We start from the raw sequence: 12,200 nt of genomic DNA on the forward strand, positions 1-12,200 counted from the left end.
AAGCACCTGGGAATTTCTCTAGCACCTGGCACAGTGCCTAGAATATAGTAGCTGCTTTTTAGAAAGGTGTCTTGAATTGAATAATCAAATATGTAAGTGATAGATATTAGAGAGTCCAAAACAAAAATGAAGTAACCTTTGCCACCAAGAGCGGACCTGTCCATGGTCCTACTACCAAGAATTGTCATGACTTGAACTGATAGCTCTTTGCTCCCTATCCAATGGCAGTTCTCCTTCACAACCTCAGTTAAAGGAGAGTTAAAACAGTAGCCTGTAAGAAGTGGTTTGTATAACTATGGATATAATCTGTTTACGTTGATGTAACAGACAATGTCTATTTTTTTGTTTGGCAGACTGACAAGTTCACAGGTGGCTTGCAAATTTCACATAAGCAAGTGCATTACAAACCAGTTTTGGAGTCAGGAAGACCTAGATTCAAGTCCTAATCCTTACATATACTACCTTGTCAACTTAATTGCAGGTAACTCTCCATGGCTATAAGCTATAAAAAAGTTGCCAATCTGTTTCTGTATTAGTAGGTGACACTTTTATTTCCAGTTTGACTCATAGTCCATTACCCTGTTCCCCATTGAGAATGAATTTCCAATTTGACTTAAATGTCATAGAGATCAAAGACTTAGAGTTAGAAGGAACCTTAGAAGGAATCCAATCCAACTCTCATTTTACAAATAAACTGAGGTCCAAAAAGATCAAATGAATTGTCTAAAATCACATAGGTAGTAAATGACAGAAGTGAGATTTGAATGAGATTAGGTTTTCTGACTTCAAAACCAGTACTCATTCCATTGTGCTACACAGTCCATTATATTTGCACAAATATTTTCATGTATATGTATTATATATGCACAAAAATTTTAGGACCTTGGCCCAGACAGTATCAGGTTCATCCCTTTGACTGATGAACACATTTATTTTAGGCTATCTTCATTCCAGACTTAATATGAAAATATTAAGAGTGTAAGAATTGGTCTCTATAATCTGGATCACTGTACTTTCCTAGGCTTACATTATTTTTTATCACTTGACATTATATCCTGTCCTATTATGTTATATATTAAACTAAACTATAGTATACTACATTCACATATTTTATTATATTTCTCTGCCCCCACTTTTATGTATTGTCTTCCCCCATTAGAATGTAAGCTCTTAAGAGAAGAGACTCTTTCTTTATTGTTTGTATTTGTATACCCAGGGCTTACCATAATACATAGTAAAAGCTTAATAAATTCCAGTTGCCTTTTCCTTAAGCTAGACTGCGTTATATTACATGTGTATATTAGGTTATGTTACATTATGTTGAGTTATTTTTATAATATATAGCATTTATATTATATTATGTTATATTACATTGCATTATGTTATACTATTATATTACATGTATGTCATGTTGTGTGGGGTGTTGTGCGCATCATGTGTCACATATGTGTCATGTTATATTATACTGATTATTACTGAATCCTAAAGACCTGTAGGCTTTTGCATCTGGAACCTCCTATATGTGTTTCTCCCCTCATCAGAATGTGAGCTTCTTGAGAACAGGGTTTGTCTTACTTTTCTGTTGCCTTCTGTGCTTGTACAGTGCTTTCCATAGGATTTAATAAATATTTTATTCATATATTATTCCTCTCCATTTTAGCCAAACTTATCTACTCCTAGTTCCTGCAGATGTGCTCTGTGATCTCCTGCCTCTGTGCTTTGTCCTTAGGATTCCCTTCTGACTAGAATGCCTTCCCTCCCAGTCTTCATATCCTCCAGAAAGCCTGCCTTCCTTCCCTACCCCCACCCAGCAATAACATTCTCCCTAAAACTTCATACAACACTTAAGTTTTGAATTTCTGTAATGAATTTCTCTGTGGAAACAAGCACAGGATTTAGGTAGGAATCCCAGCTTTGTCACCAAGTAATAACAGTTAATATTCATACAGAACTTGGAAGTTAGCAATGCAACTTTACCTACATTCATTCTTTCATTTGATCTTCACATCCAGGCTAAGGGGTAGGACTATTATCCCTATTTTATGAGGCACAGAGATATTTAATGACTTATCCAAGACCGCATAACTACGAAATGTCAGAGGTAGGTTTTGAACCCAGATCCTATTGACCCCAATCCAATAGACCATGAACATCTCAGCATTTACTGCCTATGTGGCCTTAGGCAAGTGATTAAACCTCTGCTTCTTCATCTGTAAAACAACTGAATTAGATCAGAATTGTCAAATATATAAGGCATGAGCCAGATTAAGAAATAGTAATAAAATAAGTAAAAATATAATAGAACACAGATAATGTCAATATGTGGTTTTCTAAGTTAGTATGTGGCCCCATGCATCCTGGTGCATGGTTTAGTGGCCCCCATTTCTATTTGAACTTGACACCACTGGATCAGATCTGCTAAAGTCTCTTCTAACTCTAAATCGAAGAAGCTAATGTTCATTATTGTTCATTCAACATACATTTATTAAATGTCTATTATGTGCCAAGAACCACACTAAGCATTATAAATACAAAGACAAAAAGAAAACTTGCATACATAAAAATAGATTGTGCCATCTCAATTTTGTCTCTCACGGAACCCAGCTGCAGTGTTCTACAGCCAGTATGAGATAAACAGATATTTGTTGTTTTATGTGTGTCGCTTGGCGTATTTCTATATTCAGTCAAGAAAATCTGAGTTCAAACTCCGTAACTAAATGATATAGACAATTAAGATCTGCTTTGGTTGAGGCACTACCCACTATTGATGAAATCAGAGACACTTAAAGTATGTATGTAAATTGTATCTGATATGAGACTCTGGATTTAAATCCATAAAATGTAATTGGAGAAAATCAACAAAGCTGCTTGTTTCTGCCTCCCTCGTACCCCGCCCCCCTCTCATTTAACATTGGTAACTAGATGAGTTACTTGTCAGTTAGAGGGCTGGGGCTGGGAAGTTCTTTGTATTGAAGCTTCTCCATGTTTAAGGCAGTCATTTAACTCCTTAACTAAGTCAGGCTACAACCAGTAGAAGTCTTTTTCTAAGTCATGATGAGGACACAAGATGACGCTGTATGAGATCATTCTGAAAGGCCCACTTTGTGGGACTACCAGAGACAGAAAAAGGAGGGGAAGAGAAAACAAGGAGGTTTGTAATATTTCAGAGGTCCTTAGTGGAATGCTCAGTGAGGGATCAGGATAACATGCTAATATAGCAATCAGAAGCTGCCTACTGATTTCTGTCTTGTTAGGAATTAAACCTGCTAAGAAAAATGATTAGAGAAGAGAAAGCTAAAGCACAGGGATTAAGATAAAAACTATGTTTTGGTTCTCCAGAATTTGTCTATGTTAATCTTGACTTCAGCCCTGTCATTTATTACCTGTGTGAGCTCAGGCAGGTCACCTACCCTCTCTAAGCCTTAGTTTCCCCATCTGTAGTATTAGAAAGGTGGATTAGATGATCTCTAGACTAGAAATCAAAGTTCTTTCCTGCCTTAAGAACTTCATCTATGTGTTTAGCAGTTGATTAACAAGGTCAACAAATTCTTTGATTCAATAAATTCAAATACAGTCAGAGCTCAAAGGATTTTTAGAGATCTCCCCAACTTCAAGACTTCTGAGCAGGGCAGATGTTTGCTCATGGTCATGCAGCTAGTTGGTGACTCTCAAGTCAGTGTTAGTGACAGCCTCCTCATTTAAAAGTTAGGCACATAGAACTAATTTCAAAGTAATCTGTATAGAGACTATCTCCCCCAGTGCAGATTGGCAATAGTGCTTTTAGAGCAGGCGTTCCTAGCCTTTTTTGTTCCAGAGATCCCTTTGGGAATCTGGTGAACTCTATGGATCCCTTCTCAGAATAGTACTCCTAAATAACTGAAAGAAATGCTAAGTCTCAGTTAGAGGTTAGGGAAAATAAAGAAGTATTTTTCCCCCCTTCCAAGTTCATTAATGCCCTGAAGTCTATCCACAGAGCCATTGGAGAATCTGAAGAGGCAAGGCTCAAAAATCCCAATCCTAAGAGAGTTGCCTGGGGGTACCGAGAGATTTGGTGAATTACCCATGTTCACACAGCTGGTCAGGGGCAGGACTGGAAATCAGGTCTTTCCCACTCCAAGGCTCTATCCACCATACTTCTCATGTCGGTGATAAGCAATAACAAAAAATAATAATGATGATGATTCACATTATTATTCACATAATTCACATTAATATAGTACTTTCAGATTTGCAAAGAACTTGCCTCACAGCAAATCCTGTAAGGAAGGCAATTCAAAGATTTTTATTCTTATTTGCCAATAAGATAACTGAAATTCATAATAGATTCTGAAGTGACTTCTCCAAAGTCACACAGCTAATAAATGTTGGAGTCAGGATCTGAACCTAGTTCTTACTGTGAGTCCAGCCCATAAATCTAAAAGTAAGGATGCAAATACTCATATCAAAACAAGACCCCAGGAGCTCAAGATCAAGGTTCTCCTATTGTGCTCCCAGTACAAGGGATCCAATGATGTTCGTTTCTCCTAGCCACCCAGTTAACTTAAAGAGCTCCCAAGTAAGGTTCCTAGCATCTTCTTACAGGTGTATCACTTTTCTTACTTTTTTTCTTACAGGAAATAAGAAAAGCATGGAGGATAGAGATTTATTGATTTATTCTATATCTCAGGCAAATGGCCCTTTCATTCCTAGCCCAGAATGTAGCTTTGTGTTGGGATTTATTATTTTCATACATCTGTATGCTCCCTACAGGCAGGGCAAGCTGGTCCTTGGATAGCATGGCTCTGAAAGCTGGAATTCTCTACAGGGGAAGCAGAATGAACCTCTCTAGGTTGAAGAGTAATTGGAGATGAAGCAAGACGGGAGGGCAAAAATGAGTGGGAGCTGATCTCGAAATGCACTTATGCCTGACCTATCCCCTTTCGGCTTATTCCCTCTATTTACCTTTGTTTGATAGTTCACTTAGCTGCTCTTAGGACAGCTACAGGCTGCAGTATGAATATGGATCTCTGGCACACAGCAAGATAGCTCTTTGTTAAAGTTTAATATCTGCTTTTAACAGATTCCTTTAGGGAAGTACCAGCTGCCATTATATGTAATTGCTTAATTTCATTTCTGAAATCAAACGGCGAGTTTAGTTAGGAGGACAGAAAGTATTCCCCACTGGCCCATAGGCACCGCATGGGGATGTCATTGGCATAAAAGATGAGAACTTCAAATGCATTTTTTTTATGAAAGTGAGATGAATTTGTACCATCTCCACAAAACTGCCTACAAATTATACACTCCAAGCATATGCACATTCACAATCTCTCTTAACCAAAGTCAGCCCCAGGAACCAAACACCCTCTTCCCTACCCCCACCAGCCATCCCACCAAAAAGGCAGTGTCACTTTTAAAAGACGAACAAAGGTAACCCTGGTTATTAATGCTGACATGGGCTGCCTGCCTGCCTGGGTGCTGTCGGTTTAAGCTTTTTATTAATTTTGAACTTTTAGAAAATTTAACTCACGGGTAAAAATCTACGTCAAATTAAAATCCAATTAGACTTGAGTAATAATAACCACAGTATTGATGAATTATTAGTGATAATGATATTGGGAATGAAAGCAAATTTCCATATCTAATAATAATAGATAGTATTTTTACACTTTAAAGTATGCAAAGGGCTTTATATGTATTATTTCAATTGACCTGATTCGAACATTTCTGTAATAGAGAATAGTTAAGAGTTGAGAAAAAGCCCTTTCCTCACCAGGACCCTCACAGGGAAGTAAGTAGGAAAAAGCCATTTCATAAACTTGTGGTAAAGTTAATGACAGGGCTAGAGGATGCTGTTACTTGGGTATTTCCACCTTCCCTCTTGTATACGGTCTTCTAGAGGCAGTCGCAGGGCACACAAGAAAGGTTCCCAGCTTTCTCCTCTAACCCTCTCCACCTCCCCTCTCCCCACTTAGCCCCCACAAACAATAATTTCTGCCATGCCCCTTCCCTCTCAAAAAGTCATTACCACTTACTTTCCCAAACCCAGGTAGCTGCTGGGAAATCGGAGCAGGAGGGTCGCCTACCTCTCCTCTGCACTCCCCTGGCCTGGCCACTTGGGCTGCTGTGGCTGCGGTCAGCTACTCCTGGCTGTCTCATTTATAGGATTCGGGCTCCTTTGTTTGGCGCGTGTCACCACTAGTCCCAGGCAATCCAGGCAACTTGTTTTGCATCTCCCTGGAGATCCCAGGATCCTAGCATCTCCTGTATGTCTCACCACCCCCTTCCTTCACTGCCTTGCTGTGGAGTTGTGCTCTCTCTTTCTCTGTCTGTCTGTCTGGTCTGTCTGTCTGTCTCTCTCTCTCTCTCTCATCTCTCTCTTTCTGTCTCTCTGTTTCTCTCTCATCTCTCTCTCATCTCTCTCTCTGTCTCTCTCTCATCTCTCTCTTTCTGTCTCTCTCTGTTTCTCTCTCGTTTCTCTCTCTCTCATTTCTCTCTCTCTTCATCTCTCTCTCTGTCTCTCTCTCATCTCTTTCTGTCTCTCTCATCTCTCTCTCATCTCTCTCTTCTCTCTCTCTTTCTGTCTCTCTCATCTCTCTCTCTCTGTTTCTCTCTCTCTCATTTCTCTCTCTCTCTTCATCTCTCTCATCTCTTTCTGTCTGTCTCATCTCTCTCTCTGTTTCTCTCTCTCATCTCTCTCTCTCTCTCTCTCTCTCTCTCTCTCTCTCTCTCTCTCTCTCTCTCTCTCTCTCTCTCTCTCTCTCTCTCTCTCCACACACCTCCCTCCCCCCGCTCCCTCTCGCTCTTGCTCTCTCTCACTCTCTGTGTCTCCTGAAAAAATAGTAGCTCCATATTAGGTTGAGAAAGCAGTTGGAGGAATCCTTGGCGCTGGGAATCAGAGCTAGATGCCCCTATTCTTAGATTGGAAAGCTTTGTTTGTGCAAAAGGGACACTCAGAGAACCACGTATAAGGAGGAAAGGAAGGCTCTAACCTCCAGCCTCAGCAAGATGGTGTCAAGGCCTTTGGTGCCAAAGTGTCGTCTCCTGCTGCTTCCACTTTCATCACATTCTGGTTTCGGGGTGACAGAATTTCTGAGAGACGCAGGGACCGTGGAATAACGAGGTCACTGTGGGTGAGATTCTTTCACTTCATGTATTTCATCCTTCCTTTCCCCCATTTTCTTTTTCTCTTTGTTCCAGTTTCCTTGACTGGCTCCCAAACTTTCCCATCCCCTAAATATTAACTAAAAATCTGTAACTGGGTCTTCTATCCCTTGATATAGCCACACTCTCTCCCTTGGCAATTTTATTCACTCAAAAGACTTCCTTTATCATCTTTATTCAGATGATTTTCAAATCTGTATGTCCGTCCCTGCCATACTCTAAGGGCTCTGGCTGTATGGCTATCTTCAGTGGGAAGTCCTGCCAGCACCTCAAACTCAGTATGCTAAAGGCTGCACTAAACATCTCTCCCCACAAACTTGATCCCCCCTCCCTAAATCCACTATGTCTCTTCACTGATGTGGATACAAACGTGCCCTAAAGGTTGATTTGCCCTTTCCCTGGTTCATTCTCTAAAGACACCCTAAAGTCTCTTGATACAAAGGCAGCCTAAAGGTTGAGTTGCTCTTTCCCTGGCGCCTTAAAGTCTCCCCTTATCTTGGAATACCATAAAACTTCCCCCTTATCCTGGACCATGGAATTTCTTGTCTTCTCTCCCCCATCTTGGGTCATAAGACTCCCTTGTCTCCTTTATCCTGTCCTTATAAAAACAAGCCTCTGTCCCGCTGCACATTGCTAGTCCTTCCAGGGCTAGCCTGCGGCTTATGTGTCCATAAAGCCCCCAATGGCTACAGAGAAGGTCTAGGTGAATTCATTCACATCTGAACCAGCTCTTCCACTTCTCTCCTGACCATCGTGATACCACAATCCTCCTGGGCACTCAGGTTTGAACCCTTACCTCAAAGTTCCCATTGAATTTTTTTCCCTCCTCCTCTCTCTCATTTGATTCACTATTCACATCAGTTACATTTGTTCCCCTCCTTTCTGCTCGCCACCCTAGTTGGGGCCTTGATCACCTTATGTCCCAGATACTAGAAAGGCCTCCTAAGTAACCTCCTGGCCTCCAGTACCTTCCCCACTCTTGTCCTTCACAGTGCTCACAAAGAAGGCTTCCTAACGTACCTTTCTGAACATATTACTCTTTGCTTCCAGTTCCACCCTACTGCCTCTGAAAATATTGATTCCTGATCCTGCCACTCAAAGCCCTCCACAATATGATTCTAACTTAATTCTTAATAATAGCTAGCATTTATATAGTGCTAGGTTTGCAAAACTTTTGATACATTATCTCTTTTTTATCCATAAAATAACCCTAGGAGTAGATCCTATTACTCCCATTTTACAGATGAGGAACCTAAAGGTTAAGTGACTTACCCAAGGTCATACATTTAATAAGTGGCTGAGACTAAATTTGAACTCACATCTCCTTGACTCCAAGTCTAGTATTCTATCCACTGTGCCACCCAGCTAGCTGTCGCAGATTTATCTTGTTTTACTTCCCTTCATACTCATGTTTCAAGTAAATTAACCAAGTCTCCATTACCTAGTCTTATTCTGCCCTATTTCAATTCAATTCAACAAACATTAAGTGCCTACTGTGAACAAGACACTATTGAATACAAAGACAAAATAAGATAGTTCCTACCCTCAAGGAACTTATATTTTCTCATTCCTCAGGAGCCATCCTATATACTTCTAGGTGATCATATAGTAAAAAATTTTAGAGTTTGAAGAGACCCCAGCAGTCAACTGATCCAACATTCTCATTTTACAGGTGGAGAAACTGAGGATCCATCAAGTGACAGAACCAAAATTTACCTTAAACAAATTATATTAGTTGGATTTCCATCAGCTGGTTTTACTCATCACAGTAAAATTGCTTCTTTCATCTATTCCATCTCTTAGCACTGGATATAAGAACTGATCCATGAAAATTTCCTCATTGAGGCCCCCACTAGGTTCCCAGAATACTTCCCTCCTCTCAGTCTGAACTGAGTTGACAGATGTATCCTGTAGCCAGTGAATGTTGGACACTTTTTCTGGGTCTCTGCTATGAAATCTATGTCCTTCCTTATCTCAGAGGGATTAGACAAGATCCTTGCTCAGGCCCTTCTACATGGAGGGGAGCTCTAATAGAACGTATTACAGTAATTACAAATTGTGTTGAAACAGCATTTTTCTTCTTATCCCTCTGATCATACAAAGCCCAATCTAGTTAGTATAGTAAGTGTATGAGTAACATGTAAGATGGCAAAAAGGAACCCGGAAGTCACTTACAGACTGTCCCATAAATGGAAGGAGTATAACAGTTGCTTGTAAACTGTAGCATAAATTAATTAAAAATCACAACCTGAGATAATGTACTAAGTCAGGGGAATCCAGCTAGGCCTTCCTAGAGAGACCTTTTGTTCCTACTAACTGTTCATTTAAGCCTCAGATAAGCTCCAGGCATCTTCAGTAAGACCAGTAGAACACCAAAACGTTGCTGATAATTTGGAGATGATGCAGGTATGGTAATGAACTAATCCTAAAATGGCACAGATAAGAGTTGGTCCCCCACCAAAACTCTATAAAAATGAGACCCCAAACTCTTGCCCCCTCAGCACTCTTCCATCTCCTAGGGGTCCATGCTGCTCAAGTTCTCCCAACTCCTACTAATAGTTCTGTGACACATATTCCTCCCCATTCTGCCTGCCTTCCTCCACCACCCCATCCCTGTTCCCCACACCATCTGTCACTGCAGACCACCCCCAAACCCACACCATTTGCCCATGTACCCTCTTTGCCTTATTGACTGTAATAGAAGCATTATTCCTCACTGACATCATGGTCTTTCCTGTTGGGGACCCAAAGAACCGGGAGTGTCCTTTGTTGTTCAGTCGTTTCACTCATATCTAACTCCTTATGACCCCATTTGGTTTCTTGGTAAAGACACTAGAGTTGTTTACCATTTCCTTCTCCAGCTCACTTTACAAATGAGGAACTGAAGGCAAGCAGGGTTAGGTGCCTTGTCCATTGTCACATAGCTAATAAGTGTCTGAGGTCAAATCTGAAATCAGAAAGGCAAACCCAGGGCTCTACCCACTGCAAGACCCAGCTGCTCTAATCATCCCATAAACTAGTTAGAACATATAAACAAAAATGCATGTGACAATGGTTATATCGACATATTTTCACTCCCCTAATCCTCATCCAGGATTTGGAAAGGTCCTATCACCACCAAGACTAATGTAACAGAGAAAGTGAAATCATTAACTCAGGAGAGCAGAGACCAGAGAGATGGGGAGGTATGACAGCTTCAATTAAATGAGTCAGTCAATAAACATTTACTAAGCATCTACAATGCGCCAGGCACTGTGCTAGATGTTAGAAATACAGAAACAAAACAAGACAGCTCCCTCCTTCAAGTTACTTACATTCCTTAAGGAGAAACAATATATTCACAAATAAATAAAAATAAGGATATGTAATAAATACAAAATCATGGGGAAAGACTAAAAAGTAGGGGAATTAGGAAATGCCTCTTGAAGGAAGTAGCCTTTGAGCTGAGTCTTGAAGGGATATGGTGGTTCCAAAACATGGTGGAAGTGGGGAGGGAAAGCATTCCAGTTATGAGTGGTAGCCTGAGCAGGAGATAGAGTGTTGTGTACCAGCAACAAGACCAACACCAGTTTGACTAGAATGTAGTGTGTGTTAAAAAGACTAATGTGTAATGAGTTTGAAAAAATAAGGAACCATTCACTAGAGCTTCCGGGGCAGCTGGGTAATTTTGGGAATATCATATTGCCCATTTGGGGGAGAATGGATTAAAGAGAGGAGAGACTGGAGGCAAGAAGACCAATGAGGAGGCTATTGCAGTACTCTAGGTAATGGGAGGATAAGAGGTTGAGTTAGGTTGGTTGTAGTGTAAACAGAGAGAGGAGAAAAATGTGAAAGATGTTTGAGAAGGAAAAGAGTAAAAAAAAAAAAACAACAACAAATGGCCAGCAAAACAGTGAATGCTTGGAGATCTTACACACCTGATGATGTCTCCTCCTCTGACTGACCCTGGCACATAAGTGATTCCCTGCATATCCTGCCTCATCTCTCTCATACATACAAAACAGGAATAGTCAAGATAGTCTATAAGATAAAATGAATGTAAGAGAGATGAGGCAATGATTAGGAGAATCCTCTAAAACCATCTATAACACACGTAAGTACTGGCAGAAACATAGGAAAGACTGTCTTCTCTGCTCTCTCCTTTTAGACTTATCTACCCCTCGTCCACCCTGGCCTTTTCTGTCCAGAACATGGTTATCACAGGAACACATAGATTCTTGAGGAGCATACCCTAGAGGCCAGCTAGCACTCACAAAGGATCAAGTTTAAACCACAGGACCCTGGGAGAGGGAATAATTTGCTAAATCAGTGCTATTACAGCACTACATTGAAGACTCTCAAAGTCCTGGAAGGGTGACAAGATGTGATACATGATAATTGCCTCCCATTGAGCTAATCCAGTGGCTCCCCAACTGGGATTGATGTTGTGGGTGAAATTAGCAAAAAGTAGCTGAGGGTAGGACTGAGCTAAGTGCAGTATTGAATCTAAGGTTCCCTGCTTGGATAATCACTGCTATTTCCCACTGTTTAAGTACCAGCTGCGAGCCAGGGAGTCTATAGAACATAAATCACAGTCTTAGAATTACAGCCAATACTTGAATGAGACCCCAGTTTATGACATCCCCAAGGAGTAGGCATCCAACCATCCTCTGCTGGAAGACCTCCAGAGATGAAAACAATTCCATTCCTGCTTTTGGTCAGTTCTGTCAGGAATTTTTTCTTTACATCTAACCTAAATCTACCTCTGCAATTTTCACCCACTATTTTTAGTTCTCTGTGGGACCAAGAAGGAAAGTATAATATGTCTTCCATTTCATAGCCCTTCAAATACTGCAAGTGTGATCATGTCCCCACATACGTGTCCATCTAAGCCTTCACCATAAGTGATTTCAAGGGATTCTCATAGAACATGGTATCCAGTCCCCTCAAAATCCTGATCACCCTCCTTCAGACACATTCCAATTTGTTAATGTATTTCTTAACATTTCACACAGTTCTCCTCCTGTGGTATGCCCAGATTCAGTTTACACATGACTGTCATTGATGGGGATGGGATC

The 12,200-nt window shown here is 40.6% G+C and overlaps 1 protein-coding gene across 20 annotated transcripts in view; it reads right to left on the minus strand.

The window, feature by feature from the left end:
• The window catches only part of FKTN (fukutin), a 108,094-nt gene that overhangs the window by 10,808 nt on the left and 85,086 nt on the right, over nucleotides 1-12,200 (minus strand). The gene's annotated exons all lie outside the window — the stretch shown is intronic.

This window comes from Notamacropus eugenii, chromosome 1 (assembly GCF_028372415.1).
Source record: "Notamacropus eugenii isolate mMacEug1 chromosome 1, mMacEug1.pri_v2, whole genome shotgun sequence".
Lineage (NCBI taxonomy): Eukaryota > Metazoa > Chordata > Mammalia > Diprotodontia > Macropodidae > Notamacropus > Notamacropus eugenii.